The 26,150-nt window shown below is 42.2% G+C and overlaps 1 long non-coding RNA gene across 2 annotated transcripts; it reads right to left on the reverse strand.

Annotated features, from left to right (window-relative positions):
* Positions 53 to 17,471, reverse strand: LOC110402088. Of its 2 annotated transcripts, XR_002440889.1 has the most exons (7): positions 16,647 to 17,471; positions 14,894 to 15,035; positions 9,942 to 12,286; positions 9,754 to 9,857; positions 6,543 to 6,809; positions 6,357 to 6,443; positions 53 to 2,905 (listed from the first exon to the last, which is right to left on the reverse strand). It is a non-coding gene; the product is annotated as an uncharacterized LOC110402088 (long non-coding RNA). The 2 variants fall into 2 exon arrangements; XR_002440888.1 differs by lacking the exons at positions 6,357 to 6,443; positions 6,543 to 6,809.

Raw genomic sequence — 26,150 nt, forward strand, 5'->3', positions numbered from 1 at the left:
GTGACTCAGTAGCAGGCATTTGAGTAGGAGGAAGCAGTAAGCGTTCTATACCTTGATTTTAGCAAAGCTTTTTATACTGTCTTACCCGATGTTCTGATAAACGGGCTGGCCATTAGCTGGCAGCATACAGGGGATGGAGAGCAGGTGGGAACATCAGACACAGTGATTTTCAGTGGTTCAGTGATAAAGCCAAGGGTATTACCGAACAACTATCCAGAAGACCTGATGTGATCTAGTATTATTGCATTTTGCAGTAATAACTTGGATGCTGAAGCAAGAAAGTACATCTCTGTTTTCAGAGGCTGCATGCTGAGGGCAAAACAAAAATTCTGCATAGCCACAAAAAAATCAAAGAAAAGTTCTAGGAGGAGAAAATGTAATTCAATATGAACTCATGTATTGCTCCAGAGGTAGACAATCTGTTCATTACTTCATTGCAGTTAAGTGTATTAGAAAAGAATGAAGCGAAAATAGCAACAAAATTTATTCCCCCCCTCCCCGTGCTGACAATTGCTTTTCCTCTCTTCTTGGTGTTGCACAACATCTGAGCCTGAGCTCCCTCTTTTTACCAATATACCTTCAGAGATACCCTCTCTTGCATTTTTTCTTTCCAGCTCACAGTGTAATTTACACAAAAAATGCTTATGCTATCATTTCTGTATAAATTCTTAGTATGATGACCTACATTTCATTTTCTGCATGTTTCCTTCTTGTGCGGAGATCAAAGAAGAGCTAATGATTGAGGCTCTCTGCTCTTTCTAAAATTCCTCTCCTTATTTTTGCACTAAGGTGCTGCGTGCTTATAGCATTTCTTATGAAAACTGCCAACTCAGCCTTTTCCTATAAATTCGCTTTTCTTAAGGCTGCTCGCTTGCAGCCCAGTTGCTATTTTCTTTTACCCTTTCATGACCCATTCCTGGATTAATTTTCTGATACGATTTTTCTGGAATTTATTGTCACAGTATGTCAGTCCCTTGGTTGGTTGCATTCTGGTTGATGCTAAGAACTCCACATCTACAGAGGAACGAAACACACTAGGAATCATTTACTGAAATGCATGACCTTGAAATAGCACAGTTCCATAGCGCAGATGGAGTTTGCCAGATGTCTGAGGCTATGAAACGATGAGATTTAAAAGATTCAGTACTTCACAGTGGTTTAAATAACTGAGATTGCAGTACAGAGTAGAGACACAGAAGAAAATCTAAATGAGCACATTTGTACAGGGATGCATGCTTCCAGTGCCCAGACTAACTTATCCATTGTCTCTACACAGCGTGCTTACCTCCACAAAATACGTATGTCCTGAGGGCAGCAGGTTTGCCCTGGGCTTGAGGTATAGTGTCCTTTCTTGAACCCTCACAGCTGGTATGATGGCAATAATCCCCTTTGGTTCTTGCTGTTCTGTGCCTTGTTCTTTAGCAGGCAATCATAGAATCACAGAATGGTTTAGGTTGGAGGGGACATTAAAGCCCACCCAGTTCCAATGCCCTGCTGTGGGCAGGGGTGCCCCCCACCACCTCAGGCTGCCCAGGGCCCCATCCAGCCTGGCCTTCTAGCACCTCCAGGGATGGGGCACCCATGGGTTCTCTGGGCAACCAACGTGTTGTGTTCCTCTTGGTGGCAACAGAAATAACCAAAAACCCTTATAATGTGGGCCGACTATCTATTCATCCCCTTGGGCCAAAAGAACCGTCCATCAGAACACTCACATCATCTTTGCAATCTCCAGTGCTAAAAATAGGGCAGTAAAAGGATTTTCCACCTAACTGGTGCCTTAAAACAGTGCTGTTCTTAGCAAAGAGGTTTTGTACAGCGAGGTCCTGTCCATACTGAGTTTCACAGATACAGAAACATTATTCTTTCTCTGGCTGATAAGTGCCCAGGGAAATGAATTTCTCCTAAGCAGACATTTTTCCAGTCCCCAGCCTTTTTTATGCATGCTATCGCCAAAATGCGATAGTTCTTCATACTTCCAAGATCTACAGTGACAGTTTCCCAAACTGTTGAAGCATTCCTACTATTCTTGTTGACTCTGACTATTGGCCATTTTTTCTGGTTAGGCATAGGAGGGCATCTCCCTGCTAGTAAATAAAGGACAGGCTAGTCTGTCTGTGCTTTCAAATGTCACAGCTTGCTGAAATCGCTGCTACTGCTCAGTGAAACTGTTTTCTCAGCCTACAACAATTTGCCTCAGCGTTGTCATTTTGTCATGTAAAGGTTAGTGGCAGGTGAAGAAGAGAGAGTTCAGCAGTTCATTTTCTTTTGACTTGACGTGCTAATGTGAAAATCTTCTAAAACACGTCCTTTTCTCCTGTCTACCATTCTTGCTGTTTTTCTTCCCATTCTGTAGGCAGCTCCTTGTTGTCAGCCTGCCTGTCTACTGATTTCCCCTGTAGGTGTTGTCCTCAGATTCTCCCACTAAGTCCTGCAGCCCTGTGGTCTCATCACAGCCTGTTCACATCAACACATGATGGACAATGCAGTCACCTCCCCCTCCATCCTCCTCCCATCACTGACGTTCCAAGGAGCCCCTCTTGGACACAGGCTGCTGTCAGGCACTGCTGAACAACAGCTTAAAGACCCAGAAAGGTGTTTTTACACAAATCAATACAGATGCTACCCGTGTGAAATTATCCTCTCCCAGTTTAGATGTTAGGAAATAAGAGTGGAGGAATTGCTGGAGGTGAGAAAACAGGCTGTTTCAGCAATTCAGCAATTCCTCTTCCACTCCTCTTCCCCTTGCCCTGATCCACATACCTCAAGGAAATGCTATATGCATCATAGAATACTCTGTATTCAGAATATCTTAGGCTTGGCTCCGGAGGCACTTGAAACACTTTTGGTTCAAAGGTGATGCTGGCAGACTTCTCCAAATCCATCATGTTTTGACCAGCAAGGCCTACTGCCAAGAAGAAGAAAAGCACTTGTTCAAATATGCAAAATTAATCCATAGTGAGATATCAGCTGAGGAATTAACATTCAATTTTTCATATTTGCCCATGTTGTTTTTTGCCACCAATTAACAAGTGTGGTATTGGTGGATTTCTAAGGTGGTGATGGGTTGATGGTTGGACTAGATGGTCTTAGTGGTCTTTCTAACCTTAATGATTTGATGATTCTGAACAAACGTTGTAAGATCCAGTTGCTGTCACATGAAAGTTATTGTCTAAATAGATACAAGAAGAATTATTATCCCATTCACAAACAAAGCGTTCATGCACGGACATGCTAAGGAATATGCCTGAGGATATGCAGAATGCCCCCATCAGTCAAGTGAGCCGTACTGGGAAATAAACAACACAAACTACTTTTTTCTGCAGATGTATCTTCCTTCAGTATCAGCCCATTAATTCTTACCATAGCTGAGGAAGTTCTTCTTTTCATTGTCATTTTTATGCATATGAGAACAAAGGCCTGAACTCAGTACAAATCAATGAGATTGATATATCTGCTGTAGGAGTGTATTCATTCAAACACAGTATGATTTTAAAACAAAATTTAAAAATTAAAACATTGTAATATGCTCGTTTCTGTTTTTAAATCACTGAAAATCAGAATCTCTCTGAAAAGGGAAAGTGAACCTAGCAACTGAAGAACAGGGAAATTAAGGTAAAAACAAACAGGACAGCTTGATAACAAGTGCATGATAAACAGACATTTTACTAAAAAGGAGACTTTTCAGATATTTCCATGACATGTTGTTGCCACTTGAAATGTGGTGCCTTCTGGTGCTGTCTCAGAATATCTGGCAGAACATGTTGTATGTAATCAGATGCTATTTTTTCAGTGTATGATTTTTTTAAACCCTGTCTTCTCTGATAAGCATAGTGCAAGACGAATGTTCTACTTGCTAAATAATTTCCTTCAGAAAAATGGAAGAAACCCATCCCATGGATTATCCGGCAACTCCAACTCCCAGTTTAAAATGTTCACAGTACCAATGTAGCAAAATTTTTAAGAAGCCTTGGTTCACTTCAAATTCTCTATTAAGGGAAAACATATTTTTAAAAAAACATAGAGTAGTAATCACAGAAAATAATAAAGGAACAAATAACACTCACTCATTAAACCTACTGTTAAATATTGATTTGTCTTGTTACTAGTTATGTGGTATGAACAGCCGCCTTGAGGAATTTTACATGATGAAAAAGAAGCATTCACCAATCACTGACTTCACCGTGGTGGAATTACTCTTGTGCTTGAAATAGCACTTTCCTTTATGATCTTGTTGAGTTGGGATGCTACTCAACAATAGAACGTGGGTGTGGACATTTTCCAAAAGCATTTGTAAGATGATGGCCTGATTTTAATCTGCGATGTTTTCGAAAAGAAAGGATGAAAAGGGATGGAACACCTCCCCTACGAGGACAGGCTGAGAGAGCTGAGGCTGTTCTGCCTTGAGAAGAGAAGGCTCCAGGAAGACCTGATAGCGGCTTTCAGGATCTAAAGGGAGGCTGTAAGAAGGAAGGGGACAGGCTCTTCAGCAGAGTCTGTTGTGACAGGACAAGGGGAAATGATTTCAAACTAAAAGAGGGGAGGTTTAGGTTGGGTATTAAAGAAGAGGTTTTTTCCAGTAAGGTGGTGAGGCACTGGCGCAGGTTGCCCAGAGAGGTGATGGATGCCCTGTCCATGGAGTCATTCAAAGTCGGGTTGGAGGGGCTCTGAGCTCCTGATCCAGTTGCAGGTGTCCCTGTTCATTCCAGGGAAGCTGGCGTAGATGGCCTTTAGGGGTTCCTTCCAACTCAAACAATTCTATTATTCTCTGATTCTATGGAAAGGAAACTGGTGAAAAAGGAAATCAGCAGAGACAATGCTAAATAACACATTGGGTGGTGATGTGAGCATTTATAAGACATCTCAACCCAAGGTCAGCACATCTCTGCTGGCCGTGGCACAGCTCGCACAGGAAACCAGCAAATTTTCTCACATTACCACGTTGGCAGGGAGCTGTGCACAGAAGCACAGCAAATGACCTGCTTGTTGGCTGGGTACTGGCATCATGCTCAGCACATTAGATTTGCACTTCTTCAAAACAGCTTATAAGACACAAGTAAATGTCTGCATGCTTTGGCTCCCTGCAAATGAAAACATTGAAGTTCTCACTTGAGAACTGCCTGCTAACAAGGAATGCAGTGAAATGGGAGTTGATTAGGAGATTAAATTCAGCCACACCAAGGTCTCTACAACTGCAGCATACACTGCTGTATCATTCTGGGCCAGATGCAGCCTGGTTCCCCGGACTGAACATCCATGCCTGGGGTTTGAAGCTCTGCTTTCCTCATTGCAGGCAGCAGAGAGGCTGCAAGCTGTCTCCCTACCTGCAGCATTAACAGCCATCCTCTCCCACACAAGGCTTCCCATGCACAGGGTTTTCACTTTTGATCCTATTCCTGACTATGAATCAGTGGAATGGACTTTTCCTTTTTCACTGCAGTATGGCAGGCCCTGATTGACAGACTAGTCACAAAAATTCCCACTGTAGACCTGGTACCTGCTGTGTCCTACACAGGTTCTGCAAGAAATTAGATGAGCCTGTCCATCTAGACCAGGAGAGCAAAAACTAGATTCTTCAGTAGCTTTATGCCTGTTTTCTGGGGTGAGTGAGTAGCTGCAGCAGCTAGATGAGCCCCATGCCTGGCCGTGGGCCTTCATTAATGGTGCAAACTGTGCAAGTTATGGTGGAGGAAGGAGCTCAATTAACCACAAATGGCTTTTCTATCCCCCTCTGTTTCCTAGAAGAAGGATTTTGGTTTGCCTGCTTTATGCACACACTTCCCAGGGGACCTCAATCCACATCACTTCTGGGCAAGCACAGTTACTCAGACTCTGTCTGCCCTGGCCAGCCCTCTGTCTTTTTTGACCTTTTGAGCATTCTGGCATGCGGCTGTGACTGCTGCCTCCACAACCCTCAGGAAACATCACAGGCTGAGGACTACGTGTTTTGCTGGAGAAAAATGCAGCTGACAAGTGGCTGTGCCATGCTGCTCAGGGAAGGGGGAGGGTGAAGAGGGAGTTTGCTTGCTGTCTGCTTCTTGGGAGATAGTGGAGGGAGTGGGAGATGGAAGATGTAATGAGGCCATGTAAGTAGCTCCTATGGATGGGGGAGTGAGACTTGGTAAGGGCTAGGAAGGCAAGGGGTAGACAAGTTGGTTAGATCCTGCAGGGCAAAAAAAAGCACTCTTTCACCAAGAAAAAAAAACCTCTCTGTCTACAAAGACATTCTGTTCTGTCCCTTTGTTATCTTGTGAGATGGCCATTGACACTAGGCTTCTGGCTAAACCACATTATTTATTGATATAATAAATGCTTCTGAACCTCACAAAAGGTCATCTGCACTCCATTAACTGGCCTACCTGGTGCTTCCTGGGAGCAAAGCTCAGTGGCACCAGAGGGGCACAGGACTTCTGCTAAATGACACTCTTCCCCTCTTCCAATTGCCCCTAAAAAAACAGAAAAACAATTCACCTGCTTGTGCTGGAGTGAGATCACTGATGGAGGCTGGGGGACTGTGGGGTCTAGAACTGGGACCCAAAGGATACCTTCTCCCTGTGACTCTTCTGCATGATCCAGAGCTTGCATGTCCAAATGAGTGGCTGATTTAGCAGTGTACTCCAACTTGAAGATCTGTTCATCATGACTGTGCTACATACAGCATTATGTGGGGAACATATCACCCTCCTGCATGGTTATTTCCTTGGGTCATCGAGAACACACGGGCACCTTGAATTTCATGTGGCCATTTCCGTTACCGACTTGCAATCTCCTGACAGTGCTGCAATGCCATTTCCTCTGAGCTCTAAGGTGCACTGTGCAACATAGTAAGTTACAAATCAAGAAGACACCAGTGCTATACCCCTGAGATTAGACAGAAAAAGCAGACTGCTGATTACATCTTGGCACCTACCAGATTACAAGCATGGTCAAATCAAGCATTGCCAGCCATACTGACCATCGCCAAAGAGACTAGGATCAAGCAGTGGGGGTTCTGGGACAATAGTTGGCACAAGGCAGGAGGCAGCAAGCTCAGTTTGCTCCTCAGGAGGGATGTGACAACAACGTCACTAGAAGTCAGTAGATGATGCAGCCAAAACATGTGACTTGCTCATTTTGTTTTGATTTACCTGATGTTTGTGAAATGATGGATATTCATGTTGGTACTGGCATTAAACTATTTACACGTAGGCTCAAAATGATAAAGAGACTTTGGCTTCCAAGTGCTTTCACATCAAGCCAGGCCTCCACATTTGCTTAAAATCCCTCTCAGTTTGTTGCAAGCAAATTTCACCCTACGTGTTTGACCAAACTTCTCTATAAATTCCCGCTCTCAGAAAAGCAAAGTCATTTCTCTTTCCCAATTGCAGGAAGTCATAAAACCAAGCCTATCATTCATTCATGCCCTACAGGCTTCATAGGCTCTTTTTTTCTGGTACTTGCCTTATTATTAGAGAACCTTTTTTTATAGATAATTGGGCAATGCAGTATTAATGTTTCCCAAGGCAGGGGTTGAGGGACATACAATTTTCCAGAAAGAAACAGAGCAATGTCTAATGAAGACCCCAATTTTGGTTTTGTACTTCGTTGCCCTTTGAATGTGGTCTGCAGCTGAGCAAGGGTGTATCCTCTCCACCTCTTTTTTTCACATCAGTCAGGATTTAATAACACGGGAGCCTTAGTGCAAAGACCATCATTTCTCAGCATTTGCGAATGGATCAGGCACGGCTGTAGCAGTTACATCAACGAGCAACAGGAAGGTACTATTCTTGTGTTTCAATGTGTTAAAAAGGTGCTCTAGGGATAGCAAGCAGTTCTAAATAATGTACACATAACACAGGTGCTGCCTATTTCTGACACTTCCGAACAGCTGGAATGAAGATCAATGGCTTTCATCTTCCAGGAGATACCAACAAGACAGGCTGCAGTGACTACCTGGAGCCTTCCTGAAGTCTGACTGGTCTCTGAGCGAACACAGCAATTTGGGTGAGAATTACTAAATATGAACAACTTATAAGAGAGCTTAAAGTGCAGCGTATATAGAAACAGGCATTATCTATTGCAGCAGACGAAGCTGGAGCCAACACTTGTCTCCGATTTCATTCTGTGATAAAGGGCTGTGCTTTCGTCAGGGGCATGGACAAGAACTACCAGCAGCAGCTCATAGCTATGCAAAGAGGTAATCTCCGGTGGAAAAAAACCCAACCGCCACCAAATAATTAATCTTGCATTCCGTTGGAGATCTCTCCCACACAAATGGGGGAAGGTGTGTCATGATTCAGTTCATTGCCAAAAAAGCACGACGTGGCATTTCTTAGTTTAATTGTTTCAACAGATCATTTATTTTTTTTCTGTAAGAATGAGTTTGATTTGAGCTCTCATCCTTGAAATACCACGGTGAACTTCATTAAGTGCAGTTTACCTTCAGCGAATGACTAACAAGATCCTAGTGCTTCGGGAAGTACAGCAGGCAGCTGTAAGGCAGCTAAGCTAACACACTGCCAACCATAGCCGTACCCTTCCTCTTCCTCCAGCTCACGTGACATATAAGGCACCAGTGGTCACTGACACACGATAGGGAAAAAAGATAGACAGTGAGACCCCAGCGAAAGGCAGACTACTTGGAAAAAGGCCCAGGGGAGATGTAGTGACCTCAGTACTGGGAATGTTAATTAGAATTCTACCTTTTTAAGCAAGAGTCTTAAGAGGCTGCTCTGGGAGTCTCCTGGGAATATCCACATGAGGCTTTGAGTAGAACTCTTATGTTCTGCCACACACCTTAATTCACGTGTATCATTTAAGAATTTTTTTTTTGATCAATAATATTTTTCCCTTAGAATGTCAGAAGTGGCTTCCTGTATTACTAGTTGCCACTTAGCACTAATATATCAAGGACTTAGGAAGCATTTTAAAATAGGTTCATAAAGCCTTTGTAAAATCTTTATGCATTCAGCATATGCTCATCTTTTACCTGTCAGCCTGGCTTTCTCAACAGTAAAAAATTAAGATGATGAATCCCTAGTTGGAAGATTACCTGCTTAAAAATACCGGATACACACACGCCACTGAAATGCTTCTTAAAGAAATACACAAATGCATGTGTGATTCATAACAGGCTATTGAGCTTTCTATCATGTAATTACCACATTAAAAGTATAATGTATGGTAACACAAAGTTGGTTGCAGAAACAAATGAGAGTAATGGGATAAAGTTTCACAGATTTTTTCCTTCTGGATGATAACCATCTGTTAGTATTGCTTACTGATACAGTACATTGAGATTTAGATGAACTGGGATTGATCTCAACACTAGTTTCCTGAGAACAGCTAACATAGAAGTTGGAAATCAGTGCAAGGTAAGCAATGTACTCAGCAAATCACCCCCAGACTGCCATTTTATCTGCCCCTTGTTGAAGGAATTAATGCAACACTGATTGAAATTGGTGAGGATGTTACTGCAGATTTAATAAGAAAAGTGAGCTATAAATCATGACAGAAAAAAAAAAAAGGCTCCCACAGTCTCTATGAAGTGCACATGAAGAAAAAGAACATACGCTTGCTTTGTAAATGACGTAGTGTTTACCTTGAAGCCATCTGTAAGTTCAACAAAGTTCATTACTTCTTCCCTGTAGCTGATAAACTGATAAACAGAGGCAATTCACTTCCACCTTTACACCTTACAGCCTTCCCTTACACTGCAGCAGGCTGAGCCACGAGTCACATGCAAAAGATTTCCCAAGGCAAAACAGTGCCACTCACCTTAGCATCAAAATGCAACTTGCACAGCTGGAGATTCCCCAGGACCTTCCTTTGAAACTGCCATAGAGTCTGGGTGAACTTCTGCAAGCAATAATCATGTTTCGCTGTTGCAAAGAGATATGTTATTTTATTTCCAAACATTATTTCAAAAATTATTCACTAATAATAATAGCAATGAATATAAGTACCCAAGATGGGAGGTGCTCTATGATTCAGCAACCAATAACTATATTCATTAAACATTTCTAAAGGTCAAGCCTAGGGGAACTGAAGCGCAAGGACTGAGGTTCAATCCATACATCCTTCTAGGGCAGAGCTGCCTGAGTCCTTCAATTCCAGACAGCACCTGCCCAGAAGGGACTGTTTGCAGTAGTTACTATCAATCTTGGACTTCGCCCTTCCTCGCATAACTTGTATAAACATCAACAATACAAACAATAACCCCCAGCAGCAGCTGAAACAGAAGTCAGTAGAATGAGGAAAGCAAAGAATAAGCCCACATGTATATGACGCCACTAGACAAGTACAAAAGCAGACCTTTTGGTCAGCAATAGCCCTTCATCTCCACTTGGAGTCGGAAGTGCCAGCCACGACTTAGCCATACCCACGTTAGCGAGAAAGAATGGACTCACTTGCACAGTATTTGCAGTGACAGTAATTTATTCAATGAAAAGAAGTTCTTGCATGCCCTGTCACAAATTTCTAGTAAATAGCTTCTGTATTTCTCTCCCCACCTGGTTCTTATTTCTGTCTTCCTTGCTGTTCATTAATCTCTCCAATCAAGAGCCACAGCATCTGATGCATTGCTTCACTAGCACGCATTTCTCCTGTTAAACTCTCATCAAAGACATTCCTCATTAGAAAAGCTCAATCCTCGTTCAGTAGGGTTACTGCTGGCTTCCCCCTGGGGCCTCTCAAGCTCCGCACAGCTCTTCCTTCCTTAGCCCTAGGTCACAGTGAAGCTCTAAGACCAAGCCATCTTCCTGTTCACATTACCTTGGAGTCCACTTCTTGCAGAAAATCATCTGCTGGTCCCTTGTCTTTGTGTCCATGTCTCCCAGCTTCAGTCACTTCAATTCCATCACTGCTGCCATTTCTCCCTTTTGCTTTTTAAAGCTTTCCTAATCACCTCTTCTTCTTGAACCCACATCTTCAACATCATCTCCCATCTCTGGTTATAACATGCTAAAAATGAAACTTTGTTCAACTGTGTTGGAGACAGAATGACATTCGATGGAAGCTTTTAGTTGTTTTGTTGTTGTTGTTGTTGTTCGTAATATCATGATTGTCTAAGATCAGAGACCATATAGTAGTCCAATACAGTCTCTACTAAAATGTTTCCTTAAGCTAAGTTTCATGCAGCTGTAAAACTGGAAATAGCAATAACAGTAAGGAAAGGGTAATTGCCAAGCATTTCCAAGAACTGTAGCACATGCCAAGGATAAAAAATGAAGGGGAGATGACCGTAACCAAGGTTAGATTGTGTACTCATTTGCTTGCCCATCAGTGAGGTTTTGCACTGAGCTCTCCTTGATGCCCACCAGCAGGAAGTACCATTATCCTGCATGTTAAGGCAAATAGCTAGTAGCTTGATGGGAACATCTTTCAAGGCTTGTAGTAGCTCATTTTCCCTAAATAAAGGGAAGAAAAAATATATATATTGTGCATCAGGAAAGTTTGAGAATGTCCTAGGAATCCTCTCTGCTATTTAGGCACAATCTGTAGCCTATGGTCTTTCCTCATGCACTGTTAAACCTAGGAAGAACAAGCTTTAAAAGTTCAGGATGTCACTAAGGCCATGGATAAGGGCCCAGTGCAGGAGGAAGGCTCTGGAAGGTGGGGAACAGTGTTACACGTTAAAGTAATTTTGAGGTAAAAAAAAAAAGAAGGAAAAGAAGGAAAAAAATCCAGTGATTGAGAAGCTAGTGACAGAGATGAAAATAGGAAAATTGAAATGTAAAAAAAATGAAGATCAAAATATTTCGATATGTAATCATTCACACCATTTATTTATGGAGAATAAAGAGAAGGCTTCAGAGCAAAAGAAATAGAAGAATCTAAGGAAGACAAGAAAGACTAAATCATATGTCTATTTCAATATTGACCCATTTCACAGTTTTCCCATTTTCGTTAAAACAGATTATTTCAAGCAAGTATCATTTTTCTGGAGAGAAGATGGTTAGTTTGGAAGAAAAATAAAGTATTATCAGCTCTTTCTACAAATGATACTCATTTCTGTGCCAAGTTGTTCTGCCTCTGGGATCAAAGTACATTTTCTCTTGTCATCTGCTGTTTTTGGAGGTATTTTAGAATATACCTTCATGGTAGCTCCCCATGGTTCCAGTGAAGAGCTTGGTGTAGTCTGAGGCTACAGATGGATAATGAAAAATTTCACAGGGAAAGATGAAAGATTTGACTCTTGAAAGTTAAATTCCAGGTTGTTGGAGAGGTCCCAGTTGGCTGGAGGCTGGCAAATGTTTCAGTTTTCAAGAAGACTGTGGTGATTACTGGCCTGTCAGTCTCACTCCAGTACCTGGCAAAATTACAGAGAAGATTGTTCTGGGAGTTACTGAAGATCACCTGAAGACAGTGCCAACGTTGGTCACAGCTATCCTGGCTTCATGAGGGGAAAGTCCCTTTCAAGATTTCAGTCTCCTTTTATGATGAGTTTACCTATCCAGTTGACCAAAGAAAGTCAGATGGTGTAATTTTTTTGGATTTTAGCAAAGCTATTGATACTGTTTCTCACAGGATCCTTCCGGACATAATGTCCACCGTATGTCTAGGCAAAAACATAATGCAAGGGGCAAAAAACTGGTTGTTAAGTTGGGCTTGAAGGGTTTATTGTAAATGAGGTTACAGCAGGCTGGGAGCCAGTCACTAGTGAGGTTTCCCACGGCTCCATTTTAGGGCCAGTTCTCTTCAAAGTTTTCATGAATTACTTGGAAAGAGGACTTGAAGGTACACTGGGTCAGTTTGCAGATGACACTAAACTGGGAGGAGCTGTTGGCTCCCTTGAGGGTAGAAAGGACTTGCAAAGAGATCTCAACAAGTGAATGGGCTGGGCAATCACCAACCACATGTAGTTTAACAAGAACAAATGCCAGATTCTGCGTCTAACTGGAGATAATCCTGGATATATATACGTACTGGGAGATGAGAGGCCATAGAGTAACTCCATGAAAGAGATCTGGGGGTCCGGATTGACAGTGAGCTAAATCTGAGTCAGCAATGTGGCCCTGGCAGCCAAAAGGCCCAACCATATCATGGGGTTGTTCTATTCAGGGGGAGTCAATCAAGGATTAAGTATTAGAAAGCAATATTAAAGATTAAGAAAAAAAGCATGATAGAGTTAAAAGTTTAAATAGACCTGGAAATGAATCTTGCCCTTACCTCTTCACTAGAAGAGAAAGGGGGAAACTTGTGTTATACCCAGATGATGAATGTAGTAAGACATAAGACCCACACTAAATAAACACTGAAGTTAATCACATTCTAAAAGTTCACTGGGATTTTCTGCTTTTCTATTGAAGAGTCTTCTATCTAAATCCTGTAACTCATTCAGTATGATGTTCTATAGATCTACAGGCAATATATAATCTTCCCTAATTACTATCAACTGTTACTTCTTTATTGTTCGTCATTTTTTTTTTCATACTCTGGTAGATTGCTCGTCCTCATTTTAATCAGTTAACTCATCCCATGAGTCAGAATCCATATAAATGTCAAGTCAATAGTTAATTCTGTTAAGACTGAAATTGAAAACCTTACCTCATAAACCAAACTACATTTAGCAGTCTGGGCACTGAGTCGAAGTCAGGTGACATGAGGGAAAGCTCAGAGAATGGGAAGAAATTCCTGGAACATTTTGTGGGGGACTGACAATAAATTGCGTGTCCCACCAAATCCCACCTTAGGTAGATCCCAGCCATCCTACACTAGAGCGTACTGTCAAAGGCTTACTGCTTCCAGTAAAGATTATTGTATTTTAGTAGGGATTTAAATGATATTCTGTATCCATTATTGGCCTGTTCAGTGCTGGAAGTCTTAATGAATTGCTTGAGATATCTAGAAGAGTATGTTACCGCTCACTTATTGGAAAGACACGGGGCAGATCATCAAATGATTCTCTCTTCTTTCTTTCTTTTTTTTTTTTTTTAATTAGTAAAGAAAAGTGACATTACTTTTAACTGCAGGAGGTTTCAGTAACCATTAAACACAGATCACAAGCCACAGAGACATTAAAAGGGAACATGTAAAGCTGCCTTCAGACAACAGTCAGATCTGAATCTGCAATGACTTTCTGATTTCAAAGCTTCAAGAGGACAGCATTTTTGTGATTGGACATGAAAAGAGGAGTGGAGACTGAGACCTTGTTGAGATGTTTGCTGGGAACTCATTCTCCCAGCACGGTGACTTTTTTCTTGGTGGTTTAGATAGATGTAAGATTGAATTTACAGCTAAATTACCTTCATAATAGCAGTAAATGAGACTGCACTGCTCTATATATAGTCTTCTTGGAAATATGAGGTTCATCTGCCCTTTCCAAGACAGACATCAATGAACAGACTCTGAACTCCAAGCCATACTTTTTCCAGATTTGGTTTTTTTTTTTTTTTTTTTTTTGGTTTTAAAAATTATTTATTTTTTTTTTTTTTAAAATATATTTTTTTTTTTTTTTTAGGTTCATAGAATTTATTTTACTTACTTTAGATATAATTAAGTGGAGGCAGTAAAAACATGTTTTTCTGAACTGCTGAGCACACTGCATTTTCTGTGAAAGATGTGCTTAAATAAATAATGTAGGCAGCAACTGTGGATGGGACCTGTTATGTCTCCAAGAAACAAAAAACATTTTGACTTCTTACTATCCCCCCCAGGACTGCTTCACAAGCACTAGTAGGGAAAATGCATATAAAGTGCAGAGAAGCTGTTGGTGCCCCATCCTTGGAGGCACTCAAGGCCAGGTTGGATGGGGCTCTTGGGGAGCCTGAGCTGGTGAGGGGCAGCTCTGCCCATGGCAGGGGCTTGGAACTGGGTGGGCTTTAATGTCCCTTCCAACCCAAGCAACGCTGTGATTCTATGTGAAAAGATTAAAAAAAAATAATAACCTGACATAGAAAGCATAGTAATTTCTTACTTGACCAGATCCTGCAGCAGAACAAGCGCAACGTTCAGAGGCATTACCGGGTAGAGTTGGTCATTCGCTTTCCCAGAAATTGTCACCTCTTCCTTTCCTGTGACTGCTGAGTCCTATAGCTACTGACTTGTGTCACCGATATCTGGGGAAAGATTGCAGTTTCTGAAAATTTCTTGTTTTAAACCAAAATCTAAATTGTTAAGATGGATATATAAACTTTAAAAAGTATTTCTAAGATTTTTCTGATACAGCTTTTTAGCTTTTGACATGGACACCAATAACTGAATTCCCAAGCAGACTTGAGGAATGACTGGAATGACTTTGGCACGATCTCCCCTCCTGAGCAATGAGGCATGAATTTTCACTCCTTCAAACACTAAAAAAATGCTATTGACTAAAAACAAAACCAACCCCTCCCTCAGTTTTACACATCACTAACTCAGAGAAATAGGGTGGAGTTAAAGTGTTCTCACAGCTAGGGAAGAGGAATGAGAAACTGAAATAGCAAAGTCACAAAAATCATTCTACTACAATCATAGAATTATTAAGGTTGGAAAAGACCTCTAAGACCATCTAGTCCAAATGCCCACCTACCATCAATGTTGCCCACTAAACCGTGTCCCTAAATACCACATCTACAAGTTTCTTGAACACCTCCAGGGACGGTGACTCCACCACCTCTGTGGGCAGCCTGTGCCAATGCCCGACCACTCATTATGAGAAGAAATTCATCCTACGACCCAAACTGAACCTCCCCTGCTGCAACTTGAGGACATCAGCTCTCATCCTATCACTGTTATCCGGGAGGAGGCTGATCCACATCTCGCCACAACCTCCTTTCAGGGAGTTGTAGAGAGCTGTAAGGTCTCCCCTGAGCCCCCTCTTCCCCAGGCAAAACAATCCCAGAATCCACACTGACAAACACGTACCAGTTGCCCACCGCTCTGCTTTCAAACCCACATCCCACAGGGTTGCTGCAGAGAGCAGCAGCTCTAGCCCAAACCATCTCCTGCTAGGGAAACTACAAGCCCTCCCCTGCAGCGGTGGCATGAAATCACTAAGGTTGGAAAAGACCTCTGAGATCATCTAGTCCAACAGCCAACCCATCTCCACCATTAGGTGCCACTGGGCTATCTTTTGGGTTTGGGAGAGGATACAGACTGTTTGAAATCAGAGCTGCATTTCCAGAGCAGCAGATTAAGTATGTCACAAGCCCTTTGAGATGATTTGTAGGGCCTGTTCAGCAAAAAATGAGGAAGAGCCCTCACCATCCTGCTCCGTCTTGCTATGCATCAGACAGCCTCTGCTCTGGTGGTTTTCCTGTGCTCATGGAGGGACAACTACTTCCAAATAAACAAGGCAAGTTCCTTGCAGTTCCTCTTTCACCAGTTTCCCCTATGTGAAACATCTAACAAGACACTGTTGGTATTTTTTTTGCTAGATACGCACAGAAGCATCAGTATCAGCAATACTTATTAATGTAGCAGGAAAAGAACACAGTAAGACAGGAAAGATACATGTCCTGTGTTTGTCACAGCAAAGAGCAAGTGGCACAAGCCTTAAAATCCCACCATTCAGAAAGATTTTCTCCTTTGATTATCGGCTCTGCTGTGACTTTTATTCTGCTTTTTCTGTGTCCGCTCACACATGAGCAGTTAGAAAGAAACAATACTGATTCTGAATATATAAATACCAAAAACTCTCCCCAAACATGAAGGACTGAAGAAGGACAGATCCACATTGCAATCCAGACCTGCAGAGAAAGAGTGTAACTGCTTCCTTTTCTCCCTGCAGGCAGAACAAAGAGGGCTTACATCCCAAAACGAGCCCCCACCATTGCTGTGCTGAGTGACCAGCAGAGCTTTCGCATCTCCAGTGCCTGATTCAGTGCATGGAATGCAGACCTGTGACTCATGGCACTGAATGAACAATCAGCGATGGGCTGGGGCCACATTTCCACCGTGCCCGATGCCGTGCTGCAAGCATGTAGTGGGAACGTAAACTAGGAGGCTGCGTGCCAGCCAGATCTTTGTGCTAAAGCTTGCGTGGGTAGCAACCGGAAAAGAAGTGCAAACTTTGTTCAGCGCAGGTAGGTGGGGGATCTGATTAACATCACAGCCATTTGCAACACCTCATGGGCCTAAGGCCAAATACTTTCATCTCCTCTCACAAGCTGAGCAGCGTTAGCTGGGTCAATATTTGCAGTGGAAGGTCTCCAAGCGGCAGCAGTGCGGCAGGATACGATTCAGGCTAAGGCTGCTAAGCTCACTCTGAAATCACAGACCAATTTCAACAAAAACTCATGTTACGCTTAAGGAATATGTTGGTTTTCTTGAGCAGTGATCGCTAGTTAAAAATAATGCACTGATAGATAACGCTAAGTTTGAAATAAGAATCCTTGCATATGCTCCAGCCCATTTTGTCTGTCTTTGGAATGGCCAAAGAGTTCAAGACTGAAAAATAAATACAAGCAAAACACAGTTGTCCCCTTGTCGCTGAAACAAATTCTAAGTCATATATTGTCATTGACATAAAAAAGACTTCATCAGGACAAAGAGACTTAATGCTACAGCCTGCAGCAAAGATACCATTAATGAAATAAATCACATCATTCACAACCATGAGTGTTTCAATTTAAATGCAAAAAGTGGGGAGAATGGGACTGTGTGTACTTGGATGAAACGGTACAATCTGTATCAGTGCACTGCACATGTCAACACAGCTCACACAATGAATAAAGAGGAAATGCAGCACAGTCCAATAATTTTACCAGTCTTTTGTACAACGAACCTTTTCTAAACTCAATATAAAGTCCACGTGCCATCTATTCTATCAGATTGATCCTCCCATGAATAAATACAATTCCACACAAAAAATAAGAATGGAAGCTCATCTATTGCCATCTCTGAAGGCTACTGGGCAAATATTTTATTAAATATTTGATGATCTGGGGCTATATAAGAGTACAGTGGCGTTTTTCAGTGTAAAAATTGAACTGGTTTCTCCAGCTAATATTAATTTTTTGACAAATTTGTTTTATATCTGAGGTGGATATTTTGAACAGGAGAAGTTCTGAGTTGGAGAGATGTGATATTCTCTCTCCAGTAGTCCTGAGGTAGCTGTGGACTGGGACTCACCCAACATGAATTTGGCTATTTATGCATTCGTGCTGTGAACATGGAATATGTCAACAAATAATGAAGTCTTGAAGATGTAAGTGAAAGCTGAGGGCACAACACACTCACGAAAAGATGCCATTGATGAATTTTCTGACATAGGAAGGCCCCTAACATGTTTTAAATGAGCCCCGAAAGGAGAGAGAATAGGCCAAACACAACCAGTTCTCACTGCCTTCATTTCAAATTGGCGTGGTATTGCAGCAGGCTGCCCAGGGAGGTGGTGGAGTCACCATCCCTGGAGCTGTCTATGAAAAGGGTGGATGTCACACTGAGGGACATGGCCTAGAGGGGTCACAGGCATTGGCTGATGGTTGGACTGGAGGATCTCAGTGGTCTTTCCAACCTTAACGATTCTATGATTCTGTGAAATAGTCATTCTTTACATCAGACTCTTTTTATAGTACAGAAGAGATGCGCAGTTGCACAGGATATCCAAGCAGAAAGCCCAGAAGCAGAGTAAGAACCAAAGAGCTTTTATGTCAACGGAAAAGTATACTTTCTTCTCCTCCCCTTTCTTCTCCTTTGCACAAACACATTATGCAGTACCAGGAAAAAAAAAAAAAAGAAGAAGGAAAATAAAAGAAAATGGATCAGTTGAAGCCTCCAGGAAAGATAACCTTCAAAGGAAATTTAGCGGAAAATTGAAGAAAATAGAAGCTGAGATTTCTCTCGTACCTCATGGCTACAGAAACAGATAAGTAGGAGAAAGGGCTGCGAGCAGCATTGCTCCTTTTTGTGATGAGAGAGAAAGCCCCAGATACATGCAATCAATTCCAAAGGGAGAAAGATAATGAGAAATTAGAAATGCCCATGAATAGGTTTGAAGTCTACTGCTTCTGGACACACAGAGCTGACACGAACACGTGATTTCAACAGAGAGTAGGAATCCAATGATCCACATGCAACACACTTAAAACACACAGGAACATTCAAGAAAACTTTAAAAAAGTGACTAAAGTTATCAAACTACCACTAAGCTTCCAGAAACTTTTGTGAATAAGTAGAAAAAGACCTCTTCATATAGAACCCAATGAGATTATGGCATCCAAGCACTGCTACCCTACAGACCAACAGTTAATACACCCTTCCATCAAACTCTTGCTGCCTGCACAGGGGAGGGAGAATCTGGAAAACAAAAAAAAAAAGAAAGGAAAAATCCAAGACAGACATTGAACACCACTATTTTGATTGGTAATTATCAGCAATTCCTATTTTCTTTTAAAGCAGAATTCAGGCTGACCACCAGGCTAACAGAGGGGTCGGTGGAGAACTCCAGCATGCCTTGAACTACACCACTCTGATTTGGCAGCCAGGAGAAAGATCTGCATTTTCTTCACAGTTTCTGGGCTTAGTGAATTTCCGTGTTACAGCAGCGTGTCCCCAGTGTGGGAAAAGCCTGCTGGAGGGGAAGAAGGCATAGAATGAAACACAGGATTGCCCTCTTCAGAGTGAGGGAGGAGCAGGAGGCAGGCACTGCTGGCTGTGCAGGCGCTGTGCGATACCCGCGTCCTCCCCCCTGCACGAGACCGCAGTGTCCCACCTCTGGGGACCCCCTGCTACTCACGGAATTAACGCTGATCCCAGCAGTGGGGATCTTCACAAGGGGTAGCCATGGAAACAAGGCACTCCTACCAAAATAATAATAATAAGAAGAAAGCGCTTTTCTGCAACATTCTGCAATATTGAGGGACTTGCTTGCTGCACCTCTTTTTTTTTTTTTTTCTCTCATTCGTTTCCACTGCAAACAAGAAAAATGAAGCATTTGCAGTTCTAAGGGATGACATTTGTGGGTGACCTGAATCTTTCCAAGCAGTCTCATGGCAGATGAGGTGCCTACTAGGAGGAGTGGACACACTTCCCATTTCCCAGCTTCCTTCTGCAGATGCTGGCCTGCGACCAGCGCAGGCAGCAGCCTCATGAAACAAATAAATCTTTAAACAATGAGCTATAGATTTAAAGCCTGCGAGGCTCCCCAGCCGCCCCGGCAGAAACAAGGCCATTACAGAGCGGGCTGCAGACTGCTGGTGCAGAAAGTTGGGCCGCTGGAGACACCCGCTCATATTTGATGCATGGGTAGAGGTGAAATGGGCTCACAGCCCTCAGACTCTTCAGGGATTTGCTCCTGCTGTAGCACTTACACAGCCGCAGTTTGCTGATGGCCAGAGTGTGAGGACTGGAATAAGGGATGTGAGGCAGGCAGAAGGCCTTGAGGTTCAGTAGCCGTGCTAGGTAGAAAACTGTACTCAGTGTTTGCTTTGCCTGCTCTCAGAAGTGCTGCAGAGCACCTCATAGCTGGGTTCAGACACCAGCACCACCAGTGAGACAAGGACACGTGCCCTCAGCTCTTCCCTCTGCCCAGCACGGCCCTTGGGGGAACCGCCATCACTTCACTGCCTCCAGAGAACTGTCACTGCTTGGGACCCCAGCTGCATTTGTCTGGCTAAAGAGGAACAATTGCATTTAAAATGTGACAATACCTCAAAGCCAACTGTCTGTGAAAAAGAGCTCTGCCACAGGACTTCTACTTCGCATGAGCATCAGGGAAGACCAGGTCCCTTTTTTATTAAAAACAAAGCAAAGTCATAAAACCAACATTGTGGGTACATAAATGGATTTTCCCCTACAGCTGATGCTGAATCTAAATTAAACTAAATTGTTTTCATAATTTGCAACCTCTGGTTTCTCCACAATTACCATGTTGTGAAATGAGCAGGAACAGCGAGTATATACCCATGGGGAAGAATTACATTTAGTGACCCTATAATGATCCAGGATGAAGGAGATGCAATAAAGGAACCATAGTATTCGTTAATGAATAAAATCAGTAAGAAAGGAAGAAGTTAGAGTTAATGAGTGGATATAAAATTCAGATGTAGGAGCTGCAGGCAGAAGTAGCCAGTGGTTTTAATCCAGCAATGGTCTCAGCTATAAAACACTTCATTAGAGACAACAGTCTTCTGAAAAAAATCCCCAAGTTCTCCATTTTCACAATGTTGGACAAAAATACTTTGCCTTTAAACTACTATGCAAATATGTGTTATTAGCCATTACAAATGAAACACGTTCTGCTAAATACTAATCTCAACCTCATCTGATTTTAGAGCTGCTGCTTCCATCTGTTTTCCCTTGCACCAATGAACTGTCTTTCTGTTGACCATCAAAACAACACTAACCTCTCAGCAATGCTGCCTTCTCCTTTTTCCATCTGCTATTCATCCGGGCCTGTTGAGTGCTCACAGAAGAGAAGTGTAAGCCACCCACTGAGAGGACAAGCGACTATGGGGCACTACAGAACACTAGAGGAGCGCTTGGAGGCTACCTCACCCCAACTCCCATCCCCAGCAGAGGAGACGTCAGTGAGATCACGGTGCTGAAGGCTGTGTCTAGCTGAGGTTTGACCATCTCCAAAGATGATGATTTCAGAGCCTCTGAGAGCAACTTGTTGTAGTGCTTAACCACTTTCCCTTATAGCAGGAATTTCCCTTCCAACACACAGCCCTTCACTGTTTCGTTCTTACAACCTTTGCTTCTCAGGGAATGAGACAATATATAACATTGGGTAAAGAGAAGACAAAAATCATTTGAAGCTCATATTATCGCTTAGATAACCAAGCCATAACTGATGGCACAGCACACCATGGTCCAAACATGCCTAGAACATGTTTACATGCATACCAATCCTGTCTCCATAAAACTTATCTAAGATTCAAAACACAATTTTAAGGTGGGAAGAGCTCATCTAGTTAAAGCATTCTGGCTGATGTACAGTTTGAGGGGTACCGACTGGGAAAGGCAAGCTTCCTTCACAGACATAGCTTGCACTAATTTAATTGTGGTTGCATATTTCCACCTGTGACTGATCCGTACCAACAAAGACTTTGAGTCGTGCTCACACTTTGACATGCAGATACAAAACCAGGGAATGAGCTTCAGCCTGCTCCAGCATCATTAAAGGATGAAATATTCCATATGCGCGAACTCTATCCTGCCTACTTCACACTCCTACCTTTCTGGATTAAATATACACTCGCTTTTAGTGAATAATTACACCTGGCATCAAAACCTGATTGTTTTCTTAAGCTATCAGATCAAGCTATCAGATAAAACAGAGAAGGAGGGAAGGCTGAGTGTCACGGTTGCCATTTTCTTCAGCATCCATCCAACTGCATGAGGAACACTTCTCCATGCTCTTAAGGACAAACAAACATCCATCAGTGTTGTGAACTGTTAGAAAAGTAGGACTTAGTCCAAAACAACAAGTAAAAATGTTTGTATTTGAGAGAATTTGAAAGAGTTCTTACTTGAATTCTTTGTTAAAAACAGCCTGGTAGTTACGGGCAGTATTACAAGCACGAACACCTGAATGATTAGCGTTATCATCGTGCCTTAAAAACTCCTCGCTGCTAATTAAAGAGTATAACCCTTCGTTCAGCTAAAATTGAATCCTATCCCTTTCTTACATTCAGAGCTACCAACAGTAGTTAATAAATATCTCAGCGATCCATTTAATCTCTCCGCAGTCTGCTGGATGAAGGATCGCTAAGACATTAATTCTTCAAAATCCCATTAGTATCTGATAAACTCTTTCAGATGAATAGCAATCTTGAATGATTCACCTGAGCAAAACAACGAACACAAACTTCCAAAATGCCACTGGGGTGAGGTCAGGCAGAGAATGAGTCTGCCAGTGGAAATGAGTGCATTTGTCTCCTGTCAGTCCCTGACTTAGAGCACAGAAAGTACTCCCATAGGATTACTGGAAAAAAATGGATTGAGTTTTAATTTTTGCGAAGTTTTAGCAGAACAGATCCTTTTAAAATCCTCTGAGAGCATTGCAGGTCTGTACGTGCATGGGAAACTATACCTCCTCGTGCATTTTTCTGGTGTAGGAGAATACAGGACTACGTTTCTCTGGGGTGTTACCACATCACGTACAGCTGCCAGCATTTGTGGAAGCAAACATACAGTACCTTGGTCTCAAAATATACCACAGCCTTCTGCAGAGGCCCTTAATCCCCCTTGGATGAGGGCTGCCATGCTTCTCTACAGAAACAGGCTTTCCAGGCCAAATCAAGTGCAATACCCTCTGGGCACGCGCTCCTAAAACAAATCAAATGTGTTCATTTACAATTTGACCCTGCATTAATCCTCTTTAGCAAATTTGGTTGGTTTCAAAGACATTGGCTAAGGCCCTGGCAACAATACAGCCAGCAATGAATGCTACTTACAAGTGAGGTAATTGACATTAAAAAGAATGCATTAGAGGACAATTTGTTTTCAGCAGTCTTGATTGGCTGGTGCAGCTGCCATCTACAAGGAAAAGTAAGGCGAGCTGCTTGGCATGATGGTTACTTTGGGGTTTGGCAGTAACTGTTGTCTTCCTCACCTTGCCTGTGCCCCCCAAAGCAGCAGATCATTCTGCTCAAGACCCTCTCTGCTTGCTCTCTGATCCACTCATCCTCATCCTTCTCTTGTGGGGACCATCAGCCCTGCCCCAGTCACTAGTCTCATATCCTCCAGGCTTCAGGATTCAATCCTGCTTTTACGTCTAGGAAGATTTGAGCTGGCCCTGTCTGCAACACCTGCAAGTTTCCATGCCACTTCAGGACCAATCTCCAGCAAACAAAAACCTTCCCTGCCTGCCATACCGACGATCTGATGGGCTAGTCCCATATCTAGCACAGAAGAAGCTTGAATTAACACGTTATGGCATCACTGACATTGCAGCACAGCTGTGCATGAGGTCATACTTCCTGGGACCCAAGCTGCGCAGCAGAGATGATCATCAGGCAGTCATTCTCAAACTTAGATCCTGTTTCCATCCACACTTAAGTTCTGCATATAAAGAAATAATACAAAGGCCCATCTCTCTATACAGTCATTTAACTTCCAAAAGCTGAGTTTTAATGGAACTTCAAAGAGATGGGCTTCTTTTGCCCTGCCATGAACACCGAAAAGGCTTTTGGCCACAAGGACATAACACATGCAGCAGTCGAACATTGCCATTGGGTAATCTAGGCAATTCAGCCGGGTTTTGAAATGGTTCCATGGAGACTGTCTATATGAATGGCACAAATTCAACATCCTTTTTAGGTGACTAAGCTTTATATGATAAGCTATAATATTAGAGATATACCACTTTAAAGGCTGTCATCAAAAGACATGAAAAGACAAGAGGCCACAATACCCACACCACTTACCTCACCCAGGGAAACTCATGTTTTATCACATGACATGCAACATAACCTACGCTTCAATCGCTGTCATTCTCATTTTCTGTGTATCAGTGTTTCAGACAAGATATCTCTGAAAATGAGTACTACCACAGCTTTAGACGTCCCATTTCCAAGCCCCCATTTAATCAAATGTAATTTCAAGTTACCTTAAAAGCTATTGTTCACCATGAAACACGAAGTTAAAAAGCCACACGTGGAATCCGAATAACTGCAATGATCTTCTAGGCTGGCAAAGTACCGATTCATTTGCATTAGTATGAATTGTGTGCTTCAAGAGCAGAGGACCCCAAAGGATTCCTGAACAATTCGGGGCTATGATTTTTGTATATTTTAAACAAAGGTAGATATGAGGTAGTACCTCTCAAAACTAAAGGAGTCGGCTCCCTCCTAGAGCTTGATAGCATCTAATCAAGTCAGATCAAATAAACTGTTTGAGGGGCATTTAGAAGTTCTTTGGAAAAGACTCACCTTTACCATTCTTCCTTTTTTTCAATGGCTATGGAGCCTGAGTTTTTCCTTGGGCAAAGTATATGCCGATTTGCAGATTATTCTTAAAACAGCAAGACATGGTCCTCTAGAATTCTCTAAATCAGCTTGGGTTTTACAACTACAAGCAAACATACAGAAATATACACAGGATATACAGAAGTATACTCTTTCTTGAGATTGAAAGCATTCAGCTGCTTGCAGCCTTCTCATTTTTTTTTGTAGGCTGAGAAAATTATATTAACATCAGTCATGTAATTGCCTCAACCATGCTTCAGAGCAGTACCTGTGGTTATTAGGAATTTTAGTGGAAAACACAATTTTAATTGAAGCAAAGATCTTTTGAATTGCTTATACCCAGGGGAAAGGCAAGCGATGTTCGGGAAGCCTTCCTTGCATTCTTGTGTTACTCATGCATTCACACCGTTCTCTCAACATCCGTCACCTGTAATTAAAAGTAATGCTATTATCCAATCTCTGTGTGAAAAATGTGACAGGTTGGAATGCTGGAGAGTGTCTGGTTTTTCTTAACATTACTCACAAACAGTCTGTAGCATTTCAATGCACAGCAGAATGGACAAGGAGGATAATAAGTTCCCGCTACAGAATAAATTCAACCTCCAAGAGTTTAAGGTTGTTTTGAATTGCTGGGTTTGATGAAATTTATAACTCCGAAGATCTTTGTAAGCCAGTGTTTCTTATTTGTAGTCAGAAAGGCTGGGTCCTATGCACTCAGTGTTTCCTCCCTCACTTACGCAGATTTCTTTTACTACCATTACATTTTTTTTTTCCTTCTGAGGCTTTGCATTCGTCATTGCTTAAGCAAGATAATCTAAATCTAAAAGCTTTCTGATTTACACCAGAACTCTCTCATCTTACAACTGACACACAAGGAATTCAGAAATGTATTTTGTTCTATTATTATTCATTTTAAATGTTACTAGGTAGAATAGATATTCACATCTGACATGCACATAGCCCAGTGTAGCTGTATCCCAACATTTAATCATGCAGGAAAAAGCACTGAAAAACACTTTCCCCATCCCGAAGTATGGGAGTATTTCAAGGACCACATTGAAGTAAAAGAGCAGCAGTTAGAATCAAACACTGATAAGCCGTAGATTTGGATGGTATCCATTAGCGTCAAATTTTTGAAATACTGTATCTTGAGAAACAGACATCTTGCCAACTCTATATAAAGGCATGGGCTGTTACGTAAAGGATATGTGGTACACAGTGGGAGAAGAGAACTGGTTCAGCTGACACGAGGGAAGTGAGAGCCACACATTCATGGGCTTCATCGCTGTTAGAAAGGTTCTTAAAAAATGTTACAGAAGTTCAACATTGTGCTCCACA

The sequence above is a fragment of the Numida meleagris genome, chromosome 6 (genome assembly GCF_002078875.1).
Source record: "Numida meleagris isolate 19003 breed g44 Domestic line chromosome 6, NumMel1.0, whole genome shotgun sequence".
Taxonomy (NCBI): Eukaryota; Metazoa; Chordata; class Aves; order Galliformes; family Numididae; genus Numida; species Numida meleagris.